This window comes from Hipposideros armiger, unplaced genomic scaffold (genome assembly GCF_001890085.2).
Source record: "Hipposideros armiger isolate ML-2016 unplaced genomic scaffold, ASM189008v1 scaffold_1185, whole genome shotgun sequence".
NCBI classification, from domain to species: Eukaryota; Metazoa; Chordata; class Mammalia; order Chiroptera; family Hipposideridae; genus Hipposideros; species Hipposideros armiger.
Genome location: NW_017732535.1, coordinates 297,761 through 313,905, shown reverse-complemented (window position 1 = coordinate 313,905; position 16,145 = coordinate 297,761). Strand labels below are relative to the sequence as shown.

The window sequence follows — 16,145 nt, the reverse complement described above, 5'->3', positions numbered from 1 at the left end:
CACACACACACACACACACACACACACACACACACACACACCAGAATAGACACAAGCAAGCCTGCAAAGCACCAGACACAAAGCCCACCTTCCCGGCAACCCTGGATGCTGTCTCCACATAACGAGAGCCTCATTCACCAGAGTATCACCCTCAACAAACACCTTGTAAAGCCAACTTGAAAATATGACCAGCTCCCTCTCCCTCAGAACTCTGAACTGGCCAAGAAGGTGGTGACTCATGAATCAAATTAAAGGGGCCCACTGCCTTCGCCCTGGCCAGCTCAGCCTGCGAAGCCCTTGAGTTCCTGCCTTTGGGGTCCCAGCGGGATGCCCGGAGAAAGGACACCGGGGTGAGCCGGAATGTCCCACCCTCTACCGGAGGAGAGAAAGTTTGTCATTTACGCAGAGCTGGGCTGTCACCACTCTGGGTTCTTTGCTCACCTGGCTGGGCGCTGAACCCCCAGCCTGCAGAGAAGCGGCTGAAACTGGAAGCCCGAATGGGGGTCAGGAATCATTTTGCAGCAGCTCCGCGCCCCGTTCCCTTATGGAACCCTCTTACCCAGTGCAGGCCTCTCGGCCTTACCTGAGGGGTCTCAGCCACTTGCAAACTCTGCCAGCGGAGCCCAGCAGAAGCCCGGGGTCTCTTTCTGCGACTCCTGCGTCCCGCTTGGCGCGCCCGCTCTGTGGGCGCCTTCCCAGATGCCAGCTGCTGCAGTGGCATCAAGGAAAGCCGAGTGTGAATCGCCTTTCTCTCCACCAAGGCTCCCTCGGCCGGGCCCGGGGGCTATTCCTCCGGGTCTGGTGCAAGGGGCATCCTCCGCACCTCCGGCGGGGAAGTGGAGGTGTGCGTCCTGGATTGCAGCAGCGGCGACAGCGGTGGCCGGGAACGAGGAGGCGGTGGCGACGCCAGCCGGCGAGCCGGGGAGGCAGGCGGAGGCAAGACGAAGTGAAAGCTGGGCTCCTGAGAGCCTGGCGCTCGGGCGGGCTGGCGGGCGGGCGGCACTGCGGGGACCCCGCGCCACCGCGAGGCCCCGCGCACACACCCGCCCCGGAGATGCCCGGGCCCGGTGCGCACCGGGCGTGGGGCGCGGGCTGCGGCTGGGTGCGGGCTCGGCCGCCTCGCCTCTCGCTCGCTGTGTCCTCGCTGCCTAGCTCCTGGCTTCCCCGGACTTCACGTCTCCAGCCCCAGCTCCCCTCGCCGCCGCCGCCGCCGCCGCCAGCAGCGCCTCATCCCGGCGCGCTCCTCGCACGGAGCCACAGCACTGCCTACCGCTTAACTCCTTGCATGCCACCTGGCCCTCCCGCAGCCTCCTGGGGAGCTGGGCAGACGTGGTGCCAGGCCTGCTGCGGAGCGTGGGCACGGGCTTCAGCCTCCCACCCTCAGTTTCCTCGTCTGGAAAATGGGCTGAAGAGGCCCACGTCCTAGGATCATTTGGGGAATTAACTGAGACGTTTATGCCAAGTGCCGAGCTGTCTGACACTGAGTAAGCACTCAACAAATGGCAGAGTGCTCGTTGCTGCTGCTGCTGCTGCTGTTCAAGAGGCTAAACAAATAGTGGACACCAAATAAAGGGCAGTTTGGGTTTATTTGGGTTTTTTTTTGTATTTAGTTTGTTGTTTGAACGGGCAGTAGGTTTAAGCTGTGTGGCCTCTAATGATCACTTACCTTCTCTGAGCCAGTTTTGGAAGATCCCTTCCAAGCTCTGTGACCTGGGGCATGTCTTAGTAGTCCCTCCGAACCCCTGTATCTTCATCTGTAAAGTGAGAATGATAGATAATGATAGAGTCCATCCACCTTTGAAGGATCTACAGTGAATCTCTGGGAAAGGAACATATCTCCTGATGTGGCTTGTGACAAGGGCCGCCACTGACGGAGAGACTGCTAAGTGCCAGACACCTCGTTGTGTGTACTCTTAAATACATTATGTCGTCGAAACTAAGTCGTCTAAACAACTCAGGAGGCAGCTAGTTCCATCTCCATTCCACAGATGGGAGGACTGAGGTCCAGAGAGGCCCTGGGTTTGTAAAGCTAGAAAGTAGCAGAGCTGGGATCTGAACCCTGGACTTTCTGTCTCCAAAACCAGTATCTGTTAAGCTTGGGACTCAAGGAGGGGCTCTAACGTGGTCGTGAGCAGACACTACTCTTCGTTGGGACAAGCAATAAGAATCGGTACCCGTGTTTATTTTGTGAAAGCACATCGTTTTCCCGACAGATTCTTGTCTAATGTAGATAATTCAGAACATACTGAAAAGTAGGAAGAAAAACAAATCAACCCGATGCCCACCTCCCAGAGATAATGGTGATTAATACCTTGATGTAGTTCCTGGTAGTCTTTTTGTAATACTACATGGAAAAGCTGTTGGCACAAAGAGAACCCCTCAATCCCCCTTAAGAATGGGAGCTGGGCTCCGCACGAAGTGGAGAGAGCCCAAGGCTTGGAACCGGGCAGGTGAAGCCTGAGTGGTAGCCGAGTGTCCCGGGGTTGGTCACCTGCCCCTTCAAGCCTCTGCTGTATCATCTATGAGAGGATGAATAGTGTCTTCCCTGCCTGCTTCGTAGGGTTGCTGGGGGAAATGATAGATTGGAAAGCACCTTGAGAATGGCAAAAGCTGTAAAAATATAAGGGTGATGTTATCATCATCCCTGTTATCATAATAAAAACATAAAAGAACAGAGCAACATGGCATCTTGTTGTGGTTAAAAGTGGGAGCTCTGAAGACAAGTTTGCTGTTCCCTGTATGGATGTCCAATTGACCCATCACGATTTATTGAAAGAACTGTCTTTACCCCTCTACTTCATGAGGCCACCTTTGTCACAAAGCATACAAGTTCTGACAATTAAGTCTGCAAACTTGTTGCAGTGATGTTGCTAACCTTTTTTGATATCAGAAGGATTATTCATTAAGAATTTGTACCAACTTGACAAATAGTTCACCAAGTTGACTGTTTGGAAGTGCTGAAAAGGCTGTGTGAAAAAGTTAGATGACCTGTCTTTTTGCCAATTCATGGCTCTTGCATCACGACAGTGCATCAGCTCACACGCACTGTCTGAGAGGGAGTTTTGAGCCAGTAAACAAATAACTGTATTGGAACACCCTCCCTACTCACCTGATCTGGCCCCCAATGACTCCTTTCTTTACCTGAAGATAAAGGTAATATTGAAAGGAAGACATTTTGATGACATTCAGGACGTCAAGGGTAATATGATGACAGCTCTGATGGCCATTCCAGAAAAAGAGTTCCAAAATTGCTTTGAAGGGTGGACTAGGTGCTGGCGTCAGTGCATAGCTTCCCAAGGGGAGTATTTCGAAGGTGATTGTAGTGATATTCAGCAATGAGGTGTGTAGCACTTTTTCTAAGATGAGTTTGTGAACTTAATTGTCCGACCTCGTATGTCCCTGTGTGTGGAGGGGCTAGGTGAGGGCTCTCCATTCAGTTCCATTGATCAATTTGGTTATCTTTGTGCTATGTTTGGTCATCTTTATCACACAGTCTCCATTACTATAGCTTTATAATACTCTTGCTATCACTAAAACACATTCTTTTTTTACCCCCTGCAAGATTATTCTTGGCCTTTTGCATTTGAATGTAAATTTTAGAATCACTTTATCAAGTCCTTCACTCAACAACAACCAAAGACCTAGGAGGTGTGGACTGGGAGAGCATTGAGTCCACAGGTCAATTTGAGGACACTTGCCATCTTTATAATATTGAGTTTTCCCATCCGCCTACCTCACACCACACACACAAATTGATCCCGGTTGGGTTGTACATCTAAATGTATAAAACAAAACAACAAAGCTTCCAGAAGCTTATAGAGGAGACAATCTTTATAACCTTGGGGTAAAGAACGATTCCTTAAAGAAGACAAAAAGCACTTTCCAAAAAGGAAAACAAAGATATATTTCATTACACTAAAATCAGAACTTCTCTTTATTGAAAGACACCACTAAGAGGAGCGTGAAAAGGCAAACCATAGAAAATAGATGTTTTCAACATGCATAACTAAATAGGGACACCTATCCAGAATTTGCAAAGAACTTCTACAAATTGATAAGTAAAAGGCAGACAACTCAATCAAATGTCAAGAAACTGGGACAGACATTTCACAAAAGAGGATGTTAAAAGCCAAAAAATTCATTAAAAGGTGCTCAATCTAATTAGAAATCTGAGACATGCCTATTAAAACCGTGAGGCGATACAACTACACTAAAATTACAAAGACTGACAACCCTAAGTGCTGGTGACAATGTGGAGCAACTAGAAATCAGATACGCTGTTAGTGGGAGCGTAAACAGGTACAAATGCTTTGAAAAGGCTGTGTGGCATGATCACAAAAGCTGAAATAGACACCCTCTCTAGGGCCAGCATGTCCACTAGTAGGCATAGCTCCCACAGAAATGAATGGTTCTGTCCACCAAAAGACATGTACAAGAATGTTCACAGCAGCTATTTTTGTGGCTTATAATAGTAAATTTTGAAATCACCCCAAATGACCGTAATGTTTGCCAACAATAGAATGGGCTGTGTATATTCATACGGAGGGTACTATACAGCAATGAAAATGACTAACTTCTAGCCATACACAACCACAGGGATGAGTCCAAGAAGCGTGATGTTGGCTGATGAAAACTAGACACCAAAGAGCATTCATTGTATGTTTTCACTTATAAGACGTTTGCAGGCAGGAAAAACTCAACGATAGTGTTAGAAGCCAGAATGGTGCCGTCTCTGAGACGGATGAGAGCTATCATTGGGAGGGAGCACGTGGGTTTCTGGCATACTGGAGGCCTTTGCTTTCTTGACCTGGTTGGCAGCTACTCAGGTATTTGCGATAAGTCATAGAACCATGCAAGTACGTATCGAGCGCTTTTCTGTACATGTGTTAAACCTTAACTTTCGTAAAAGCTGTTTTTTTAAGTGACATTTCTTGTGCCGCAGCATAGAACTGGGTTCACACCTGAGATCTGCTCATTTCTGGCTGTATGGCCATGGTCAGGTTATCTCATCTCACTGAGTCTCAGCTTCCTCCTCGGTAAAATGGGAACAATAATGGTACCTAATTGATGGGGTTGTGTGAGGATGAAAGGGCTTTGAGTGAAATGACAAATGCGAAGGGTGGGGACTTCACTCAAGCAATATTGGCTGGTGATGATCACAGATCATCTTCTACAGTATTGTGTCTGTCCCATAAGAAAGGGATGCTTGGGAAATATTTGAGAAAACGGAGCTTGAACCTCAGCGAGGGCTGCCGGTAAAATATAGGATGCTCAGTTACATTTTTAGTATAAGCCTATAATGTTACATGGGAAATGTGTATACTAATTTTTTTTTCTCATTGTTTATCTGGAATTCAAATTTAACTGGGTCCTGAAATTTTATTTGCTAAGTCTTACCATCCTGACCTCATTGTTAGCTGCTGTGTGTCTTGGGGTAAGTCGCTTGACCTCTATGGCCTTTGTTGCCTAATCTGTAAAATGGGAACAACGGTCCCTTCCAGTGTTGACAAGAAAGTGAAATTGATTAAAGTAGAAAGGTGTTGGGCCGGCCGAGTGGCTCAGTTGGTTAAGAGCGCGAGCTCTGAGCAACACGGTTGCCAGTTCGATTCCCACATGGGCCAGTGAGCTGCGCCTGAGCTGAGCTGCGCTGAGCTGCCAACAGGTGGCAGGATGGCTCAGCTGGTGAGAGGATGCGCTAACAACAAGGTTGCGGTTCAACTCCCGCATGAGATGGTGGCTATGCCCATCCGCAACTAAGATTGAACACGGCACCTTGAGCTGAGCTGCCAATGGGCGGCCGGATGATGACTGGACTTGGAGCTGGGCTAGCTGCGCCCTCCACAACTAAGATTGAAGGACAACAATTTGGCTGTTCCCCTTCCCCAATTCCCCAACACAGTTTCCCTTCCCCAATTCCCCAATAAAATCTTAAAAAAAAAAAAAAGTCGAAAGGTGTCCCTAGCACATATCAAACACTCTGTATTTGTTCCTTTCACTTCTCTCCTCTTTTGTTCATCTCCCTCACTCCTCTTCTGTTTTTTTTTTTCTTTCCTTGCCTAAATCTTGCCAGAGCTCCCCACAGACATTGTTTGGTCCCAGTGCTGGCCTTTGAGACTAAGAGACTGTGATTAGCTATAAAAAGTAGTGAAGTTGTAGGATTTTTTTTTGTCTAAAATACACACACAGTGAATTTTGGCAGGAAGGGATGAAGTCAGCTTCCTCTCTCGACCCAACCATTAGACAAACTCAATTTTTTACCGAGGACTTACCCCGCTCTCTGCTAATCGCAGGCATCATATCTGTGTTTCAGATTTCTGAGAGGTGTCTCATCCCCTCTCTGTGCCTTCTATTTCAGCTCAGAATTTTATTGTTTTTGGCCAAAGTCTATTGCAGAATTCATGGAGAAGAGAGAAGAAAACAAAGCGATCTTTGAAATAAATTACAGAGATCAAAACAGGGTGATGTAAGAGAGTTTCCGACCATAAGATCAAGTAACACCTGCAAGCTGTGTTCATAAGACGAGTCACTAACCCATACATCACTGTCATTTTGAACCACAACCTCTAAAAATAGGATTTGCTCTAATTTCCTGAGTAACTGGTGCAAATTGAGAGAATGAGAGAGTAGTGAGCGGGCTGTGTCAGGTGGTAAGTAACTCCTCTTGGATTGGCATTTTTTCTAAATTGGGAAGAAGGGTACTTGCTCTGGAAATTTCAGGCAAATCCTGGCAGAGCTCAGAGGGATAAGATGAAATGCTGGAGTCAACAAGACCTGGGATGGAGCCCTGGCTCTGCCACCTCTTAGCTGGGTGGCCTTGGGTAAATTAATTAACCTCTCTGGGCCTCATCTTTAAAAACACAGAGAACAGTAGTTCCAACCTAGTGAGATTTTATGCAGGTTACTTGATCGGTGTATAGAGACTGTTTACCACAGCGTTTGCTGTACATATATGTAGTATGCACATCTAGAATGCAAGCATGCGTGGGTTTCCCACTGTCAGATTTCTTTTTAGGCACTAAACACTGACTCGCACATCACTGTTAATGTGTGGAAGAGAGAATAAGGTTGAGAAGAGGAAACTGCAAATGTCACTGTGACATTGTCCTAGGTGCAGATACGCGATGCAGGAGGTGCTTTCATTGCAAGGAGTTGGGCATGATGCCCAGGTGGGCTGGCCACGCCTTCTAACCCTGCATTTCTCTTTCCTCTGGGGAATCTTTCAGAGCCCGACTGTGAGCTCCCAGCATCCTCTCATCCTATCTGACTGTGGTTGGGACTTAGTCTGCCATGCAAACTCCTGGACATCAAGAGCTGTCTTTTAACTCCTCTCCCTCCCTAGCACCCAACACAGTCCTTGACACATAGTAGGTTGGTTGTCTTAGTCCATTGAGGCTGTAATAACAAAGATACCATAGACTGAGTGGCTTATAAACAACAGAAATGTATTGCTCGCAGTTTTGGAAGCTAAGTTCACGATGAAGGCACTGGCAGATTCAGTGTCTGGTGAGGATGCACTTCCTGGTTCACAGGTAGCTATCTTCATGCTGTGTCCTCACATGGGGGGAGGGGCGAGGAATTTCTCTGGGGTCTGTTTTATAAAGGCACTAATCCCACTCATCAGGGCTCCATCCTCATGACCTAATCACCTCCCAAAGGCCCCACCTCCTAATACCATCACATGGGGGATTAGGGTTCAACATATGAATATTGGGGAGACACAATCATTCAGTCTATACAATAGGTGCTCAGGAAAAAATTGATGGAAAAATAAAATTATCCAGGATCACTATAGATATATACAGATTTAAAAAATCCTGGGGGCGGGGGAGCGGCCGAGTGGTTCAGTTGGTTAAGAGCTTGCTCAAGCATGCAAGCTCTGAGCAACAAAGTTGCCGGTTCGATTCCCACATGGGCCAGTGAGCTGTGTTTGAGCTGAGCTGTCGCTGCGCTGCCCACAGGTGGCAGGATGGCTCAGCTGGTGACAGCACGTGCTCCTAACAACAAGGTTGCCTGTTCGAGATGGTGGGCTATGCCAGCCTGCAACTAAAGACTGAACTCGGCACCTTGAGCTGAGCTGCCGTCTGGGTGGCTCAGGGGATAGAGCGTGCACTCTTAACAACGAGGCTGCTGGTTTGACTCCTGCATGGGATGGTGGCTATGTCCACCCGCAACTAATTGAACACAGCACCTTAAGCTGAGCGGTGCAACTAAACTTGGAGCTGAGCCTGCTGCATCTTCCACAACTAAGACTGAAGGACAACAACTTGGCTGTTCCCCTCCCCCAATTCCCCAATAAAACCTTTAAAAAAAACAAAAACCTGGTATGATCAGGAGAGTTTACCCATTAAAATTTTAGTAAAAGGAGCAAAGGTACATAAACATACAAGAATGTATGCTGCAACACATTTTAATAGCAGGAATCTGGAAAGAATCTAAATGCCCATCAACAAGAGAATAGGTGGATCAATTCGGGTACATTCTTAAAGGGGAGCACTAAGCAGCAGTGAAAATTAATGAACTAGAACTCTCTCATCGTGAATAAAGCTCAAAAATTATAGCGCTGAATGAAAAAAAAAGCTAGTTGTAAAAGGACATATACAGAATAATACCACTGAATAATGTTCAAAACTTTGAAAAACAATTCAGTATATTTTTATGAGTAGATACATGTAGAGTAAAAGTATAGAAACATAGGAAGGTGGACAATTAATTTTGTAGCACTAGAAAAAGTGCTACATACCTTACTGCTGAATATCACTACAGTCACCTTTGAAGTACTCCCCTTGGGAAGCTGTGCACTGACGCCAGTGCCTAGTCCACCCTTCAAAGCAATTTTGGTATTCTTTTACTGGAATGGCCATTAGAGCTGTCGTCATATTACCCTTGATGTCCTGAATGTCATCAAAATGTCTTCCTTTCAATATTTTCTTTATCTTTGGGTAAAGAAAGAAGTCATTGGGGGCCAGATCAGGTGAATAGAGAGGGTGTTCCAATACAGTTATTTGTTTACTGGCTAAAAACTCCCTCACAGATAGTGCCGTGTGAGCTGGTGCATTGTCATGATGCAAGAGCCATGAATTGTTGGTGAAAAGTTCAGGTCATTTAACTTTTTCACGCAGCCTTTTCAGCACTTCCAAATAGTCAACTTGGTTAACTGTTTGTCCAGTTGGTACAAATTCCTAATGAATAATCCCTCTGGTATCAAGAAAGGTTAGCAACATTGTTGCAACAAGTTCATGAACTTAATTGTCACACCTTGTCCGTGGGCATGATGGACACAAAATTCTGGGCAGAGAGTAGGAGGGGAGGAGTCCAGAGAGTTTTAACGGTACCTTTAATGTTCTATCTCGAAGGTAATTCGGTGGATATGTAGAAATTCTATTGTTCTCTGCATTGTTCTGTATGCTTGAAATATTTCATTAAAGGGGAAAAAAACCTGAGGCAGCAGTTGAGAGTGGAAGTGGCCTAATTCCTACCACCGTTCTGACATCCGCTGTGTGTCTTCACTAAGGGATTGAACCTCACTGAGCTTAGTTTTCTCAACACTACAATGAGGCTAGTAAATCTTGGAAGAATTAAATGATATAATGTATATAAATGACTTAAAACAGTGTAAACACTCAACAAATGATAACCATTCTTCTCATAATTAATTATCAACAGTAGTCAATTTCAAATTACTTGAGAACTGATAAAATCTAAGAAGATCACCCATTTCTAAACTTTCTTTACAGATGAAACCCCTGAGGCTGGAGAGGTTCTTCATTCCTTCCCCACGTGCTGCGCTCGGGTCCCAGCCTGTCTTGGAAGAAGTGGTCTGAGGTCGTGGGGTGTGTGGGAGGCAGAATTGAGGCTCTGAGGTGTGTGGAGGCCCACCCTGCGGAGGACACGGTTGGGACTTCCATTCCAAAGCTCTTCCTACGAAACCTACAGAAACCTCCACTTTCTTCCAAGGGGACCTGGGTCCCAGGTCTCAGAAGCAGCAGGACACATCCTAATGTGGCTGCACCCCTTTCTCTCCCAGTCCCAAACCATACCTCTATCATCGTGAAAGAGATTGAAAATAATGTTACAAGCTCATCCATTTCATATATATATATATTTATATTTATATTTATTATTTTTTTAATTAAAAAATTTTTTTCTTTTAATTGGGTAACGGTGTTTTTTCCAGGACCCATCAGCTCCAAGTCAAATTGTTGTCTTTCAATCTAGTTGTGGAGGGCGCAGCTTAGCTCCAAGTCCAGCTGCCATTTTCAATCTAGTTGCAGGGGGGGGGAGGGGGGGTGGGGCGTAGCCCACCATCTCACGGGGGAATCTAACCGGCAACCTTGTTGTTCAGAGCACGCACTCTCACCAACTGAGCCATGCGGTCACCCTATATATTTTTTAAATAGTCAAAAATCTGATGCCTACCACAAATATGCATATAGGATCACAAACATACACATAACAGAATGCACTATTTGTAACAGCCCCAAACTGGAGACAATTCAAATCTCCATCAAAGGAAGAACGGATAAATAGTGCTGCATTCAATGGGATATTATCTAGCAATGAGAACGAACAAACAATTGCTTCCATAACCATGTGGATGAATGTCACGAACATAGCGTGAACAAAAGAAGCCAAACCCAAAGATGCCGTCTGCTGCCGTTTATATAGAGTTCAACAATTGCAAAACTAGCCAGCCTGGTAGACATCAGAATAATGGTTATGCTTCAGTGGGAGGTTGTCGCTGGAAGGGGCTCTGGGGTGCTTCAGCGGGGGCTGATAATGTTCTTTTTGTTGATCTGGGTGCTGGTTACATGCGTGTTCTCTGTGAAAATGCATGCGCTGTGTACACTTATTATTTGTACTTTTATGGGCATATGTTACACGTCAACAAAAATTGTTTTTAATATAAAAATCAGCCAATCCCAGTAATTTTAACCTGTATTAGCTACCGATGCCTATGAATCAAGCCATGTAATAAAGAGGGTAAATGTAGGCCTCTGAATTAGCATCCTCTCCTAAGACTTGACCTTGAATATACCCACTGAAACCAGCTTTCCTTTCAGGCGCTCTGAAAGGGGGATTGTCTACACAGGACCTGGCCAGGTGGAGATAAGGGCCATTACTGGGGACATCTGATCCAGAGAGACAGGCAAACCACCCAAATTATCTGATTTGGCAGTTTCCTGGCATCGAATGACCCAGATAATGGTCAGACTGTCATGGTGACACACACGTCCCAGCCAAAATACCTATGAGGCGGACCCTTCCCCTGGGGCCATATTTGTGGGTGGAAAAGAGAGAGGCCTGTGCCACCTCCAGGTCTAATTTCTGCAAGAGGAGCTGTGGGAGCTCTTTGAGAGTCTGCAGAGGCCGCAGGGGGCTCCAGGCAGGCCCCTCCCCGTCCTGCGGTGAAGCTCGCCCATTGCCTCCAAGACAGCCTGAGCCATTGAGCATGGAGCTCATTTAATCCAGCAGCAGGAGGAAGGAGGTAATATCCTTATTATTAGTCCCTTTTTTCAAGGGACAAAACTGAGGCACAGAAGAGTTGAGTCACCCAAGTGTGAACACCAGAAAGGAGCGGAGTAATTTATTTTTGAGCTGATTCTTTTCCTGCCACACCCTGTTCCTGTCTCTTACCCTAGCTACTCATGTGTCAGGCCTCAGAGTGAGCCTCCCTTCCACAGGCTGCTCAGTGAGTGTCGGTCCTCTGCAAAGCAGGCGCTGAGATGGAATTAGAAGGGCGTGGATTTATTGGAGGGAACCCCTGTGGAGGTTAAAGAGAGAGGAAGCAGGGTTGAGCAGGCACTGAGCCTTCAGGCTGTGATGTGGGACTGACACCTGGGAAAGGAGGAAGGGAAGGAAGAAAGGAAGAAAGACTGAGCAGGAAGAGCCTTAGATGAGAGGCTAAGAGAGCCTCAGCACAGCAACACGAAAGGCTCCATGAGCCCAGCAGGAGGCCCAGAGCAAAGGTGGTCCATTGGTGGAGTCCCAGGTTGCATTGGAATGAGCTGGACTGCTAGTCTTTAGTAAACCGTGGCATCAGTCAGCACATGTTACAGAAGACAGAGTGAGCATCAGTTTATTTGATGCATTGATCTGAGCAGGGGAGCTGGGTGTCTCCTAAGAGCATCCATTGCAATTATTATTGCACGGCTCTCTTCCCCTCTGGACTGTAAGCTCCACAAGGGCAGGAATCGGCCTGTGCAGAGAGCAAGTCTGGAATATAGTAGATGCTCAATTAGTATTTATGGACGGACAAACTCTCCTGACCGGCTGGCCCCTCGGTATTTGTTGATTGCCATACATTTCCTGAGGATGTTTCCATGCACTGTATTTTAGCGACAACGATGAGGGATTAGATGTTGGATCTGGGTTTAAGTCTTAGGCCCAGCTCTTATGATCTACGTGACCTTAGGGAAGTCATCTCACCTCTTCAAGCTTTTGTTTACTCATCTGTAGAATGAGGACAATAATATCTACCTATTAGATATTATTTGTCTGTTTGGAAGATCAAATCAGATACTGTTATCATAGTATTTTTTTTTTAATTGGGGAACAGCGTGTTTTTCCCAGGACCCATCAGCTCCAAGTCAAGTAGTCATTTCAATCTAGTTGTGGAGGGCGCAGCTCAGCGGCCCATGTGGGAATCAAACCGGCAACCTTGGTGTTATGAGCCTGCGCTCTAACCAACTGAGCCAACTGGCTGCCCCATATCATAGCATTTCTATCATTATTACAACAGCAGACTTATGGTTATTTTAGTGTGTGTGAGGATTCCAATAAACTGTAGGCTCCTATCCTCCAAGACATAAATATTACTTTGAAGTAGATCATTACTTCCATGGAAAAATCACATTCAACATACAGTGACACACCTGTTATAGAGAGGAACAGTACTAAGTAGAGACTGTCTTATATCATCATTTGTGGTATGCTCAGTTATCTGTGCTCCAAGCCCACCCTTGAAACCAGGATCCATATCTTCCTTATCTATGTATTGTGAGCACTTAGCAAGGGGCTTACCCATGATAGGGACCAATAAATGCACGTTCCTGATCCCCAACTGGAGACACAACCATGTGACCATGTGCCACATGCATTCGTTGATGTAGCCCCCACAACAGCTCCACGTGGGCAGTAACATCCCCATCCTCCAAATGGAGAAACTGAGGCCCATTGAGGTGAAGCGACTTGCCCGAACTTGGGAATTGACAGTTTCAGGCCTGGGTGGTCCGGGCTCCACACGGGTTTTTCCACGAGAACACGTAGCTGTCAGGTCTGCCAAACAGGTCAATCTAAGATGCAATCTAAAATGTAGCGCGTTGCCCTCATCCTCCCAGGAGACTCAAACCTGGCCTCCGGGGGAATATTCTTGGAAACCAGCCTCTGCTGACATGTTTCAATTTAGACACATGAGTCTCCTGGGAGGAGAGAGAACCATGGGCGTGTGGGCTGGAGGATTTTTACCTTGGAGTTCAGAAGAAGTCAGCCTGACCTCATTACAGAGCTGCTCCAAGAAGGTTCAGCAATTGAAATGTCTTTTTTCTCCCCCCATGTCTTCATTGTTCAAACTTTTTGCATACAAATACACTCAGGAGCAACAGTCCATTAATAACAGCAGGAATATTGACTGAGCTCTTACTATGTGCTGGTCTGGGATTTACTGGTCTGGGGCCATCACATCCATTTTGGCCTTGCACGCTCCACAACTGCCATGTAAGGCTTGCCCCCCATTTTCAAGGTGGGGGAAATTGAGCCTCAGGGAAATAAGGTAACCTGCACAATGTCACAGAGCTGGAAAGTGGCACAGGTGAGACCAGGATGCAGCCTGACCAAGGTCTACGCATGAGACGGGGAGAGAGGACGCCAGCAGCCGGCACAGAGCTTGGGAATCCATCGCCCACCTCTGGGACAGCAGCTCCTGAAAGACGTATTGGAACAGACTCATCCTTGGCACCCTGCCTCCCATCACCAGATTGTCCATCCTCCAAACTCACCAGCCAGAGCAATCTTAGAACCACGCAGCTCCTGTTCCCCACAGCCAGAGCCCAAACTCCTTCACTCAGCACTCAAGGCCTCCTGCAGTCTGGCTCAAGTCCACTTCCTGCTCCCTTGCCCACTGCTCCTGTCCACAGTCCCTTCATTCCTCCCCCACATGCAGTGCTCCGCATGTTTGCAAACTTGTCGCAACAATGTTGCTAACCTTTCTTTTGATATCAGAGGAATTATTCATTATGAATTGTACCAACTGGACAAACAGTTCACCAAGTTGATTATTTGGCAGTGCTGAAAAGGCTGCGTGAAAAAGTTAGACGACCTGAACTTTTCGCCAAAATGCATGGCTGTTGCATCATGACAATGCACCAGCTCACACTGCTCTGTCTGCGAGGGAGTTTTTAGCCAGTAAACAAATAACTGTATTGGAACACCCTCTCTACTCACCTGATCTGGCCCCCAATGACTTCTTTCTTTACCAGAAGATGAAAGAAATATTGAAAGGAAGACATTTTGATGACATTCAGGACATCAAGGGTAATGCGACAACAGCACTGATGGCCATTTCAGAAAAAGAATTCCAAAATTGCTTTGAAGGGTGGACTAGGCACTGGCATCGGCGCATAGCTTCCCAAGGGGAGTACTTCGAAGGTGACCATAGTGATATTCAGCAATGAAGTATGTAGCATTTTTTCTAGGATGAGTTCGCGAACTTAATTGTCTGATGTCGTATGTCTCCTCTTTGGAATGTTCTTTCCTTCCTTCCTTCCACTTCTAGGTCCAACAAACTCCTGCTCAGCTTTCAATATTAAATGGAGACTTCCCTTGGGATGCCTAGCTTTCTAGAACCCAATGGCCTCACTTACATAGCAGGGTCAGAAAGAGTAGAAAGAAAACCAGTTTGGCCAATGAAATCTTATCCTCATTATGCCTTTTGATATAATCAGAGAAGCCAACTCCATATCTTTAGTCTAGCCCAAAGAAATACTTTTCAACAACTACTTACAGAAGCTGGAAACGCTCTGTTCTCCACTTTCCCCACATTTATTACTTCATTTACCCAGAAGAGGACACTCCATCTTTGTGAAAACTGCTGCTCCCCACTCCAATCTCTTGTATGTCTGGAGGAAGATGTCCCTGAATAGGAGGGACAGCCTTGAATCTACTCTTAGAATCCCATTGCCCTGGCCATAGTGATTGGTCCAGGAATTGGCACATGACCCAAGCTCAGCCAATCAGAGAACTTGCCTGGGAATTTTCTAACTGGTGTTGGTGGGAAACAGCCCTGTTTTGTGTGGTTTTCGGTTTGGAGGTCCAGAGCTACCTGTGATGTTGGTTTGATTCTAGTGTGGATGACTAGCTTGAGGGAATGAACCAGCATGCAGACAAGGGCTAGAGAAAAAGTATGTTGTTGAATCACTTTCTGGCTCCAACCCTTCCCATGATCAACTATACCCCTTTCTGCAATTGGAAACTAAGAGCCAATGAAGACTTGGGTAGGTTCAAGTTCAAGGTGGGTTTTGGTCACTGACAACCATAGGGTTCTAAGAAACACGGTTTAAAACTCCGTCTCCAATTATATTTTGTCATAACCTGGTCCATAAATATTTATTAAGGACTCAGTGTGGACCAGGCACTCTGCTAAGTGATGGGGACCCAAAAGTGAGATAAGAATATGCTCATACAGAGCTCACTGTCTGGAGTAGTGCCGTCTGAGGCAGTAGCCACCAGCCTCATGTGGCTATTTAAATGTGAAATAATTAAAATTAAGTAAAATTTAGAATTCAGTTCTTTAGTCTAACTTGTCACATTTCACGTACTCAATAGCCCCATGTGGCTGGTGGCCACCGTGTGGAGCAGCACAGATATAGAGCACCGCCATTGGCACAGAACATTCTATGGGGCTTTGATAGAACGGTCCAGAGCCCTGATTGTCAAAGTGTGACTCCTAAGACCAGCTGCACTAGCCTCACCTGGCAACTTGTTGGAAATGAAGAATCTCAAGTTTCATCACAGAACTACTGAGTCAGACTTGCATTCCACAAGATTGCTTTGACTTTGTTAAATTAACATTTTAAACTGGGGGGAGGGATGGAGAGGGGATGTTGAACCCCAGTTAAGAGACCACAAATGAGGCAGAGAATTTTATTACA

The 16,145-nt window shown here is 46.3% G+C and overlaps 1 protein-coding gene across 1 annotated transcript in view; it reads right to left on the bottom strand.

The window, feature by feature from the left end:
- The window catches only part of WSCD2 (WSC domain sialate O sulfotransferase 2), a 129,746-nt gene extending 128,366 nt beyond the window's left edge, over nt 1-1,380 (bottom strand). The window contains exon 1 of the mRNA XM_019632837.1: nt 584-1,380. The gene's annotated coding sequence lies outside the window, so the exon portion shown is untranslated. The remainder of the gene's footprint in view (nt 1-583) is intronic.
- Nucleotides 1,381-16,145: the final 14,765 nt, after the last annotated feature.